The sequence below is a fragment of the Equus asinus genome, chromosome 12 (assembly GCF_041296235.1).
Source record: "Equus asinus isolate D_3611 breed Donkey chromosome 12, EquAss-T2T_v2, whole genome shotgun sequence".
Classification (NCBI taxonomy): domain Eukaryota; kingdom Metazoa; phylum Chordata; class Mammalia; order Perissodactyla; family Equidae; genus Equus; species Equus asinus.
In genome coordinates, this window is record NC_091801.1 from 68,744,552 (window position 1) to 68,758,041 (window position 13,490).

At 44.8% G+C, this 13,490-nt stretch overlaps 1 protein-coding gene across 4 annotated transcripts in view; it reads left to right on the top strand.

Annotated features, from left to right (window-relative positions):
- The window catches only part of FER1L6 (fer-1 like family member 6), a 159,025-nt gene that overhangs the window by 16,030 nt on the left and 129,505 nt on the right, over positions 1–13,490 (top strand). Inside the window, exon 1 of one of the 4 annotated variants that reach the window (XM_014867864.3) lies at positions 8,962–9,072. The exons of the other annotated variants lie outside the window; for them this stretch is intronic. The gene's annotated coding sequence lies outside the window, so the exon portion shown is untranslated. Of the gene's footprint in view, positions 1–8,961; positions 9,073–13,490 lie in introns of those variants that run through there. 4 annotated transcript variants of the gene reach the window in all.

Consider the following 13,490-nt stretch of genomic DNA (forward strand, 5'->3'; position numbering starts at 1 on the left):
TTTTATAACCATACCTCCCTCCCTCCCTGATTTTGTCTTTTTTGTCTCATGTGTCCTTGGTATCTATAACGATATTTAATAAATTTGTATTATATGAATAAATCAACTAATAGGGCCATAAGAGATTGTTTATATTTATCTTTATTTTTGTATTTATATAAATGCACTCTGGAGGGCAGGGGAAGGAGCCGTTCACTTGAGCTGGGCCTTCCAGATAGAGAAGGAGGAGAGGCAGAGCTTAACAGTGAGTGACCACTCATGACTTGGGCTGGAGAGCACAGTGTCTAATCTTGTGTGCTCCCAGAGGGACTGTCTGGGTTGGAAATCTCTTTCCACCACTTACTGTCTGAATGGTCCCAGGCAAGTGACTTAACCTCTGTAGGCCTCCTCAGTTTTCTCATCTTTAAACAAGGATGAGACAAGTACCCACCTCAGGGGATGCCTTGGGACGAAATGTGATCGTGCATGTACAAGGCTTGGCAGAGTGCCTGGCACACGGTAAGACTTATCTCGATACATAGATGCTGCTGTGAATAGTCCCGCTTTTAGTTATTTGAGAAGGGCCTCCAGTGACCCAGAGTGGAGGTCCGGTCTAAATCTCTCTTTGGGAGGAGGCATGGACTGAACCTCTTCCTTGAGGCTGGTGTTGGAGGGGGTCACTCAGCTGGTGCCTAAGCATGGCTGACACTCAGCCCCACCCTGCTGTGGTTCTGTGGTCCTTGCCCTGGTGGTCACTCCCATTAAGGCTCTGCAAACACCGCTTGCATTTTTCACATCTTTTGTTGCATCCTATGGGGAAAATGGTATGTTAACGGGCAGTTGTGAATCTGGGCATTAGCAAATGTTCTGGGAGGCAGTCCTCCTGAGTAACCAGAGTCTTGTGTAACAAAAGCTCCACCAAAACTTTGCATGGTCAGTGGATGAGTTTTACCCCATTCTGAGCTCCTTCCTAAGAAAGAGGCTTGTAGAAAATCGTTTATGAGAATCAGTTCCCTTTTTCTCCTCTTCATGGGATGGAGGTGGCGTGTTTCCTGCGGGTCTGATCTAGGATTAGTGTGTCTGGACCTCTCTTGGCTCCAGTGAAATTCCCTTGCTGTGTACACACCTGCTGTGAGAAAATAAATCCCCTTGGCTTACAAAGGCAGTTTGTAGATCAGGATCCAGGTTAAGAAACCCTCACGAATTCCCCTGCTGGCTGCCAAGCCCACTGCAAAAAACCACCACAGGAAAGGCCAGTCCAGAGAGCTGCAGAGACCATTTTTTCTCTTTTTTAAGATTGAGATTGAACAGAGCTTAGGAAGGTTCCTTCTCTCTGCTAGTGGCATTATCAGCAATTCATTGTTTGACATCAAACACTACTGCCCATGTCTCTCTTTGGAGCTTCTTACAATCTCAACAGACCAGGGACTTAGCACAGTAAGCATGGGCAGTAGCGATGGGAGGTGGTGTATAGTGAGCTGTTTCCCAGTTATAGACACAGACACATACGCTGGTGGTACAAGCAATGATTTTAGCAGGTTCAAGGACATGACATTAAATAATATTGACTCACGATGAAAGCTCTTCTTTTTAAAATTATCTAGAGCCAGCCCTGATGGCCTAGTGGTTAAAGTTCGGTGTGCTCTGCTTCGGAGGCCCAGGGTTCAGTTCTCAGACACTGAACCGCACCACTCGTCTGTTAGTAGCCATGCTGTGGTGGCAGCTCACATGCAACTAGAAGGACTTACAAACAGAATATACAACTATGTACTGGGGCTTTGGGGAGGGAAAAAAATAAAAAGAGGAAGATTGGAAACAGTTGTTAGCTCAGGGCAAATCTTTCCCAGCAAAAGAAAAAAATAAAAGCAGCTAGTTCAGCTCATAGCTCAAAACAAAAAATGCACGTGTTAAAAATTTTTGTTCTTTTTATCTTTCAATTCTGTTTCTGTCAAAGAAAATATCTTGTCTTTAACAGCTCTCTAAAATTTGCCAATTCTTTTTTAAGTTAAAAAAATTGTTTTTTTAAAGATTGGCACCTGAGCTAACGTCTGCTGCGAATCTTCTTTTTTCTTCTTCTTCTCCTTCTTCTTCTTTTTCTCCCCGGAGCCCTCCAGTACATAGTCGTATATTCTGGTTGTAGGTCCTTCTGGTTGTGCTATGTGGGATGCTGCCTCAGCATGGCCTGATGAGCGGTGCTAGGTCTGAGACCAGGATCTGAACCAGAGAAACCCTGGGCCACCGAAGTGGAGCATGTGAACTTAACCACTCAGCTATGGGGCCAGCCCCCAGTTCTTTTTTTTAATTGAAAGAGAATAGGCCTTATACTCAGAACCATCTCAGGCAACAGTTTCAACTACAATTTAGCAAAAGTGTTTTCTCTCCCCCGTTTATTTTTAAAGTTACTTTTCTTCTAAGGCTTATGTTAACCACAATGCAACCACTACACTCGGGAAACTCATCAGTACTATTGAGTCTAGCAATATCATCCTGTTGTCTAATACGGCACACGTTTGGATACCTCCAATTGTTCCAACAGTGCCCTTTATATCTATTAAAAGTATTTTTTTTGGAGAGTCCAAACAAGGATCACCCATTGCACTTAATTATGAGTTTCTAGTCTGCTTTAACATATGGCTGTTTCCTGACCTTTTTGTTTCGTCTTCATTAAACTGGCATTTTTTTAAAGCGTCAAGGCCAATTCTTTTGCACATTTTTCTCGGTTTATACTTATTTGATTGCTTCTTCGTGACTCAATGGAGGTTGAATTGTTTTCCCAGAAAAGCTCATGGATGATGTGCCCTCAGTGCGTCACTGCAGGGGGCACGCGACATCAATTGCCTCATTATTGTTGCTAAGTGTGATCATTTGACGAAGTGGTGTCCACCAGATTCCTCCCAACAGCCTTTCACCCAGGGTTTTAGCCTCCGACGATGATTCTTAGCTAATTGATGATCCTTATAGGGATGGTAAAATGGTGACTTAGAACCTTTTTTCTATTATTACCTCTATGTATGAAAAGAGATTTCTCCTCTCTTTTCTTCTCCCAATCCTCTCCCTCTTTTTAGTAATAGTATGGGTTAAATAATGGTATTTAATGTGTTATTATCCATTCCTATCATTTTATTTTGATACTTAAATCGTGCCATATTTTGCCAGAGGGAGCTCCTTCTGGTTGGCTCCCGTGTCTTTTGACGTGTCTCCATCAGTTTTTGAACACATTCTTACTTTTCTGGTGTAATAAGATTTTCCAGGTTCATTATTAGAGAGGAATTGAACTGTGTATCTAACCACTTATGATGAAAATGTTAGAAAGAACAACAAGTTTAAAATCAATGCCCAACTTCAACACTTGCAAACATATCCCAGAACTTTGGCAAAAACAGCAGGTTCTGGTCTGGGCTGATTGATCACTGAAGCTCCAGAAACGGGTCACGGGAATGTCACTGTCGTCTGTGAAAGCCTGCTGGGTGCAGATCCTGTTGGTAATGGGCAGACGCATGGGCTCAGCCAAGTGCAGGCACGTGAACACCTGGTTGACACAACTCCTAGACGCCTCCCTGACAATGGAAGATAGGAAGCATACGGTAATTAAAACCATAAGTAAAATGATTTCACCCAGTGATTTTAGCTCTTGCCTTATGAATAGTATGATGAGAGCAGCAAACTAATTATAAAATTATCTGTTTGCTTTGCACCAATTTTAATTTCTTCTGCCCTGACGTCTGTAGAGATGAGGAAAGGGAGTAATAAGGAAAGGAGGCCAATAAAAGGAAAATGGAGAAGATGATGAAGTTAAAAATCCCTCAGACTGGCTGATGCAAGGAAAAAAAGTCAAATGCAAAAATGCTTCTCCGAAGCAGAGACACTGAGGGTCAGGGAATTCTAGATGGTTTACATTTCACTTGGCAAGTGTCTCTCCAACAACTGTGCAACGCCAGCTGAGTGTGTGGAAAGAGGTAAATATACCTGTCTATTGGGATGGGAAGGAAAAGAACCTCTTGGTCAGAGGCGGCCACTGGCCGTGCCACTGGGGACCTGACGTTACCTAGGATGGATGCCGATAGGGACGTCCCAAGTGAACTGTCCACATGCTTTAAAATTGCTCTGAGCCCTCGCAGCTGTTTCAAGCACAGAACCTCAGAAGACGCCCGCACTCCTGGGGGCATGTTCGACGGGAAGGCTGGATCCTGGGGAAGAGCTGCAGAGTAGCTGACTCCTGGCCCACAGTGTGTTGCGCTACTTTTCCCCATAGATTTTCAAGGCCCTTTAGTATTATCCACGGAGTTAATTAAAACATTATCTTCTGAGTTTAGAAAGTGCATTGATATTTTTAGATAAAAGATGATTTCAGCCTGATCTTTTAAATAAACAGTGGTGAATTTTCTAAGACATGGTAAGGGCACTGTGATATCTCATCCGCTTGGACCCAACCACCTGGCATTTTCTGGTCTTCTGGTTGTTAAGAGAAGAGGATGACTATTAATAAAACAGAATGTCGCGTTCAAGCTTTAAAAAAGTCAGCTTCCAGGGGGTATTCAAGAATTGAGCCAGCAAATACACCACTGTTCTCCCCTCCTTGCTCACTGCAGGCATAGACAATCTATCACAGCTTTAAAACTTTCTGAACCTGTTCTCCAGGGAACCACTGACAATCAATGAGAGCTTACATTTATTATAACCCAGATCAGAGATTAGCCCATTCAATTCTTATACCTGCCCATCGTTGGTTAATATGATGACCCTGATGCAAGATTCTTAACAGTCAAAGAACATTTGATAGTGTTTCCTCTGCCCTCACCCACTGAACCAGGGAATAGACTAATTCAATCAACAATTTTGTCTAAACACTGTTCCATTCAAGAAGAAAGCCCAGACGCTAAAATAGAAGCAGTAGAGATTGAGATGCAGAGGTCCTGGGTTCCATGTCAAGTGTGATCCAAGTGTGACCTGAGTGACTTGGGGCTGATCTGGCCCTCAGCTTTTCTGCAGAGGGAAGGTGTTGGACTGAATTGCTACGCTTTCTCCCTTGTACATTCTGCATTTTTAAAATTTTTGAGCACTTGCTGTACAATATTAATTGGATGCCCACACTGGATGGGATGCTCGGTCAAGAAAAGTAAAATACCTTGTCTCTGTCACTCGAGAGCTTTCAGTCTGCTTGGGAAGAAATGAAAGGTGATGGTGATGGTAATCGTTTTCAAATGCACTCTCAGTCTATCAGAATATTGCAGTCACATCGAATCCAAATCATCCACTTTTGACTGTACAACAATAGTTGAATGAGTGATGATTTCCTGTGTTGTGCAGTAAGTGTGATTTGGGTTGTTTTAGATGCACAGAACAAAATAACACACAGGTTACCCCCAATAACATGTTCGTTCTATGGATATACTGAATATGAGATAATAAAGCAATGAAGTGTGGAAGTTAAGAACAAAGGTGTTGGAGTCAATCTTGGCTCCATCATCTGCAGGCTGGGTGATCCTGGGCAAATCGCTTGCCCTGTTTGTGTATCTGTTTCCTTATTTGTAAAATAGGGAAGTAGCTACCTTATAGAGTTGTTTTGAGGATGAAATGAGATAAGAATATAAAAGTGCCACAGTTCCCAGCATAGCATAAGCACTCAAATTAATAATTACCATTATTATTAGGTGTGGAATCTATCCCAACAGACAGCCTTGTGGATGAGCAGACACCTCAGCACAGCTCCCCTTTCAGAAATGGGAGCAGTGCTCGGGAACTGACATGCCATTCAGGATTCACATCAGATGAGGAGGTCTGATTTTCCCAGGATGCCCCTGGCCTCGTGCATCCTCTGGCTCTTTTTTTTTTTTTTTTTTCCTTTTTCTTCTTCTCCCCAAAGCCCTCCGGTACCTAGTTGTATACTCTAGTTGTGAGTGCTTCTGGTTGTGCTGTGTGGGATGCCACCTCAACGTGACTGGATGAGCGGTGCCATGTCCATGCCCAGGATCCCAGCCAGTGAAACCCTGGGCTGCCGAAGCAGAGCCGAACTTAACCACTCGGCCACGGGGCGACCCCCCTCTGGTTCTTTATTGCTTGATTGTTATGAAGACTCAGCTACTCTGCCTCTGCTTTGACTGTTGCTATCACCACCAACTAACTTCTTCCTACTCCTTCTCTACCTCGTGACTTCTGTTGACTCATAGCTTCTGAGTCCTATTGCTATTTCCTCCTCACGGCCTCAGCAGGCTGCCTTTGCCTGTGTGAATTTTGGGCTTCTGCCACTGCTACCAGTGTCTCAACTCTGTCTGACCTGAATTTGAATCCTTTCATCCACCGCTTTTATGACAAGTCATCTCCCAGACTGCTGATCAACCAACGGGGTGAGGTCACCTGGTACGAGAATGGCCTGACCCCTGAGAAGAGGTCTACGAGGGTCACAGGCAGCCTCAGCCTTTCCAATCCAGGGAAAGCACAGGGAAGAGCAGAGGCCACCAAATGCTCACAGTGTCCTTGACACTCAAGTTGGGAAAAGATGGGAGGCAGTTAAAATCTATTATAATTATTTAAATAATTATAATAAATGCATATAAATTTTATAGAGAGATCATGTAGATTTATTAAGGCTTTTAATTTTCCCACCGAGAATATTAGCAGCTTTAGGAAAGGAGCTTAATCCTTCCTGATTCTTTTGTGTGCATTCATGTCTAATACAGATAACTGGTCAGTAGTACAAGACTGATATATCTGCTTTTCAACAAATATTTAGTAATAATAAAGTTGCTTCACTTCTTTCCCTATTTTAGAAAAAACATTCTTTTTTCTAATTTCAAAGAAATTCTTGGATCTTGTTGAAAAGTTGCAATACAGAGAGAAGTATAGGGAAGGAAAAAAACCCAAGAGATTGCAGACGTCAGAACCAAACATAATACTAAGGGATGTCAATAAATGTCACTTGCAACCTCTATGATCTTGTGCCAGTAACTGTACTTCTCGAGGCCTCTATTTCTTCACCTAAAATGAAACCGGGATAGTAGTCCTACCTACCTCCAAGATTGTGAAGCCTAAATGATGATGCATTTACAAAGCGCCTGCTGCGGTGTGTGCTTATTACCTAGTGGGTGATGAAAGACAATTAGTTGCCCCTTCCGTCTTACCAAGAACATCTTCTTTTCGTTGCTGTACTTCTCAAGGAGAGAGAAGGAACACCTGTGGCGTTCAAGAAGACTGACTCCCATGTAGACTCTTTAGGTTTCTTGTCCCTAAAGTGACCCTTGTTTGCTCCTCAGGTGACTCACCTGTTGACACAAGGAACGCCTCCTTGGTACATAGAAATGCATTTTCTCACTGAGCGTCAAATATGCTGAGCTTTTGCATCTCCAGGAAATTTACAGAAAAGCTGTGGGACAATTTACGTCACTACATTTATTCCTTTTCATTCCGGTGTTGAATCACGAAGAGGAGTTGAGGTCCAGGCACTGACTTTTGTCATTGATTGGAACCGAGTAATGCCCAAGATAACGGGTCTGGTCTTAAAACCTGCAGACAATTTAGAATCTATTGCTTATGTTTAAAAGTTTATTCAGTTTACCTGTTTCTTGAAGATGAACCTATTTTAAATATTCAAAATAAAACCATTTTCTAAAAATAGGAACAAAGTTTTAACGTAAAAGATAATTAGTGTCCTTTTCTTTCAGGGAAGATGACATTGTTGGAAGGTTGCCTGGGTCCCTTGCATTTTGGGCCTGCTTTTTGGCAATATTATTGCACAGCCATTGAGCCTAGTAAGAGAAGGGAGTATCAAATCATCACTTTGAGGCTCTTTAGCAACACCAAGGACAGGATGGGTGTGTACCTGTTGGAGAGTGGGGCTTAGCATTGTTTCTCAAATTGTGATCTGAGAAAAACCAGTGTTCCAATGTTCCAGTCTCCTATTTAGGGGACTAAAAGTAAGTTTTTGCTTCCAAATCAGTTTGGGAACCACTAGATTCTGTGGTGCTTTTGTACTTTTGAGGAGTCTTATTATGTGTTAGAATATTGTTGAATCTAAGAAATCCTGTGAAATTGAGTTTACCCCAGCATTTTCCAAATGTATTTCAAAATGCAATCTCTTTGTTGGTGGAAGGCCCATTTGTAAATGACAAAGATCTGGATTAGAGTTCTGTTAGGGTGGCTCCTCCAAGAAGCAGATTCCAAGATGGCAGTGGCATGCTCCAGATTTATTTGGGGAAACACCTGGGAAGGATAAATGGGAAGGAGCAGGAGAAGGCAAGGAGAATCTTTAGATCCTGATGCAGAGCTGACACCCATGAGGGAGAGCAGGAAAGAAGAGGAAATGGGTGGGAAGGATCTTCTAGAAATTTTCCTCGGGTTGATAGGGAGTCTTGTGGCCCAAGTCACCCACTGAAGGAGCCCCTTGTCTTGCAGGAAGCGGCCTGAATTAGTTCACTTTCTGTGCTCACTCATTAGGAGGGAGCAGCCTATGGGCAGTGTGGCCTCAGTGTGACACAGCGGTGGATGGAGAGGTCTAGCAGCTGGGGCTGTCAGTTAACTATGCTTCCTGCAGCTGGAGATCTCAGTGGCACATTTTCACAACCACCACAATTCCCCCTTGTGCCCCTTGTAGGCCACATAACCTTGAATAAGTCGTTCCAGGCTTCTGGAACCCAAACAGTAACCTATCAAATGGGAGGGCAACCTTTTTATCTCACATAGCTGCTGTGACACATAGCCGCATGTGAAAGCTCTTTATAATTTCTGAAGCATTCTAGAAATAGAGAAGATTATTATTATGGGGTGGCTGAAGCCTTTTCAGATGTATTAGCCGCTAGAATGCCATTATGCTCCTTGACCAAAGCACAACTTCTTTTCCATTGCTTCCCTGAATTTCCAACAGGCCTATCAGGTTTGCTGGACACCTAATAAGTACAGAGTAAATGTTTGTTGAATCGTGATAACAACTGCTGTGAGTTTTCCAAGGAAACACTCCATGACTAAGACTGTAGGTGGGGTAATGATTGCAGACACGGAAATGTATTCCTTTCGGCCGGAGGCGCATGGCGGGCGGCAAAGCATGGGGGAGGGTGCGGATGATTTCCGTTGACGTGATCTGCACTTGTATCTGGAACCAAGGTACGAGCTTCATGGTGAGGCTGTTATTCTTCCCAGGCTGGGGAGGGCTGGAGGAGAGTTTCACAACCTTCTTGCTTTTCAATATATTCTCATTTTTGCATTTCTAAAATAATTCTGAAGCTAATTGTAAAGACAATTCCCAAACTTCATTCTAGATCATTGTTCAGCAGCGCTAGCCTGAAGTTCATTTTCCGGAGCTGTTTACCGGTTACGTTATTGACCGCTTTGAGTTTTACCAACTCATCCTTTCCTTCTTTGGGGGAAAATATCAGTCAGGAATAAAATGGTTAAGGGGCAAGCCCAGGAAAGAGGGAGAGTGAAGTAGTGAAGGTGATTTGTAACTGGGTAATTTGATAAAGAGTTAACTGTACCTCATCTATTTGGCTCTACTCTCCTGAGGCGCGGTGGTTTTGTCATTTCATTCTCTGTACATTTCTTTGCCCCAGCTCAGCATTTTGTTCAATAAATGCTTGTGGAATGAATTACATGTGTCTACTATGTGCTGGGTGCTGGGGAGACAGTGATGAATCAATTAGACAGAGTTCTTCCCCAATGGAAATTTTTGTCTAATGATGGAGGTGAACACTAATGAAAAAAATCTCATAAATATCAAATTGCAAACTATGATAAGTGATGAAAAGAAAAAGCACTAAACACCTGGAGAGCTTCGAGACTGGGGGGTCAGGAAAGGCCTTTCTGAAAAGGTGATGTGACCCCTGAAGGATGGGATAGTATTAACCAGGCAAAGAGGTGTGTGAAGTCATGTGGATTCCAGGAACAGAGAAGAGCGTGTGCAGAGACCCAGAGGGAGGGGAATGTTCCGGTGAAGTCACTAAAGGAAGGTGGTATGGCCAGAGCAGAGAGAGTGAGAAGCTTGAGATACGGCAGAGAGGTAAGGCTGCAGGGTTATCCATTAGGTATTTCCTCTTGATGAGCAATCAACAAACGTTTATTATAGAATGTCTGTGTAGCCAGATGATTTCTGTTGTTATGTTGTGTTCTTGTATCAGCCTTATGGTAAGGGCATCACTCTGCAGACAAGGAGAAATAAACTTCAATTCTGGGAGGAGGGATTTAAGCTTTTAGCTAGAATAAGCTTTGGGTCCCTGGGCGGTGGAGCTCTGATAAGAGTTGCCACAGGATTTTCTTTTGTGCAGGACAGATCAGACAAGGGGAGGAGGTCTGCTTCCCTCGAAAGGGCTGAATTAGGTGTCAGGAGGAGAGGTTCCAGCTCTAACATGCTGTGACTAGCTGAGCCACCTCGGACCGCTTCACCTTCTTAGTAATTAGTTTCCCCATCTGCAACATGTGAGGTTGGGACTCAGTGATCTCTGATGATCTTTGATTCTGATCAGGATGAAATCTTCCACGACCAAAAATGGGAGGAGGGATGCACTAGGAGACCTGCTCTCTGTCTGTGAACCCCTGCGCCAAGGCCCCCTTCTCTGGGGATGATCATGGCTCAGGTGGGGATCTTGAATGAGGCTGCCGCATGAGCTACTATTTAACCTGCTCTGCCCTCACCTAGAAAACCTTCTCTCCAACCCCTACCCAACACTGGGAGACTGCCTTCCTCCCTCAGTGTGCTGCACCCCAGCGGCTCTTACACCACCGCGTGGTCCTTAGCTGTTAACTTCCCAGCCTTCTCCAGGAGGCGGAGTCTCATCTCAGTCCTCTTTCAGTGCCCAGCGTCTTGTCTGAAATATCAAGGCGCTCAGTGGAGTGAACCCAATGTTCTTTCCTATGATGCCATCAAGAAGTGCAGGAGGAAGCAATGAAGGGCAATGTGTTAGTTTCCTGGGGCTGCCATGACAAATTACCACAAACTTGGCAGCTTCAAACAACAGAAATTCCTCCTCTCACAGTTTTGGAGGCCAGAAGCCTGGAATCAGGGTGCCGACAGGACCACGCTCCTGCTGAAGGCCCTAGGGCAGAATCCTTCCTTGCCTCTTCCAGCTTCTGGCGGCTCCAGGCCTTCCTCAGCTTGTGACCACAGCACTCCAATCTCCGCCTCTGACTTCCCATGGCCTCCTCTGTGTGTCTCCTTTTCTCTTTCTTGTAAGGACACTTGTCATTGAATTTAGGGCCCACTTGGGTAATCCAGAATGATCTCATCCTCAGATCTTTAATTACATCTGCAAAGCCACTTTTTGCAAATAAGGGCATGTTCACAGCTTCCAGAACATGGATGTATCTTTTGGGGGGCCACGAATCAACCTACTATAGTGACTTCTGAGGCATTTGACCCACCAAGATGCCTTCTTTTTATTTTATTCATTTTTCTCCTTTATAAACTTGACTTCTTTGAAGTGGTATCAGGACATAGGTCCCATTGAAATGCCACTGAGTGGAGGCAGCAGGCTCTGAGGTCAAGTGGCCTTGGTTTAATTCCCAGCACCTACCACCCCCTCCGGGGCTCAGTTTTGCCATCTGTCCATTGGGCACAATAACGGTACCTACTTCTGAGGCTGTTGTGGGGCTTAAATAGGATAATATTTGTAAAGACACTTAGAACTGGCCTCAAGTAAAGTGGAAACATATTATAAATGAGTAGGGGATGGTAAAAATGATTAAAAATTCAGGTTCGATGGCTGGATGATGGCTGGATGGCATCCCGGGCTTTGATGCTGTCTGGAGCCAGGGTTTCTTTGAGTCTGGATCTATCTGTGGCCACCTGACTTGGCATAGAACACGTTGGCGGCCCCTCCTCTCAGGACCTGCTCTGAGCTGCTGTGTTTGCTGATCAGAGTCTTGGGCTCTGGTGGCCAAGCCTAGCAGAGGGCACAGTGTTTCAAACTGAGATAGGGAGCCGCTGGGCAGACATAAGCAGAAAGGGCATTTCCTGGGAGGCACCCGCCCCTCGGGATGGGGCAGCCCTGTGCCTGATACCCACTCTGCTGGGCCGCTGTGGTCTAGAGAGGAGCATTCCTCTCAAGACTAGTGCTGGATGCTGTGCCTCCTGCCCTGCTGACCTGGCTCGGGTCCGAGAAGTTAGTGAGTGCCAGTGCTTCTGGGCACGGTCAGGAGCCCTCGCTGGTCAAGGTGAGGCTGTTGCTCTCTTTCTTATTACTGAGCTCCACCTGCACCCTCAGCTGCAGTCTGGGCCGCTGGAAGCCCTCAGGGACGCTCCTCCGCTCCTCCTTAGAGACCTGGGCCATCATGAGGGAGGTCGCGAACAGAGCACAAAGAGGCTGGGCTCCAGCAACAGACTGCTGTGTGTCTGTAGACAAGTTCCCGTACCTCTCTGAGCTGTGGAGTCCAGGATCCGGGAAATGAGGATTGCACACTACCTGACTCGGATCAGTGCTTGAAAACCTGAGGCTCTGGTTGATATTTGGGAGGCAGCACAGTATGGAGGTCTGACAGGCCAGAGTCTGATGGCAGCCTCTGGCTATGGGGCCTCAGGCAGGTGACTTAACCTTTTAGACTTCAATTTCCATATCTGTAAAAGAGATTGAATACTTCCCTCAGATGGTTGTGGAGACAATTAAATGAAAAAAATGGATGTAGAACCTTAACCGAATGCCTGGCTCATCCTACATGCCCAATGACCAGTGGCTACTATGACTGTCCCAGAGCACTTTGAATGGCAATAATAAATGGATGAATGTATTGAGTAAACTGTACATTGTACAATGGATAACTGTGTACTGGCTCCATCCCAGTTTGGTCTAGAAGGAAAAGCATTCAGCTAGCCATGAGGAGACCCGGCTCTGTCCCCAGCTTGGCCAATTTGTAGCTGGGTGACTTTGAGCAATTTGCCTAACCTCTCTGAGCTTCAATTTTCTTGTCTTGAAATAAGGGTAATAGTAGCTATTTTCTTTTATTTGCCAGGAACTGTTCTAAGCACCTTACATAGATAAACTCATTTAATGTTTGACACTCTATGAAGTAGGTATTATCTGATACCCATTTTACAGGTGAGGGAATGGAGGCAGTTTGCTCCAGGTCACATAGATTATAAGTGGTAGAGGCCAAAGTTGTATGTGAGCCTGTGTCTTACTCAGTAGGCTGTGGAAATACTACCCGTCTCCATCCCTCGTAGGGCTTCGGGTAGGGTCCCGTGCATGTGCTTGGGGGAGGGTAAGGCATTGTACAGATGGGACCTGTAGTCCTTATTTCCCTCCTTGGGTCTTGGCTCCATGCCTGTCTTTGTTTCATGTGTGTGGCATTTGTCACTGTGTGAATTAGGATTTTAAGCAGGTATAGAACGATGCATTGTGTTTATAGGTAAATCCAACACGTGGGCTTCTCTGGTTTTGATTTTGCTCCTCTAAGTGAGTTAGGGAATCAAGGAGGCCTTCCTCCTGGACTGTGTGGAACGACGTTTACCGAGAATCTCCTGAGGTCGAGGCCCTGGACTAGGCGTGACCTAGACCCCTTCTCTTTGGTGTCTCCAAGCTGGGACTGGAAGGGAC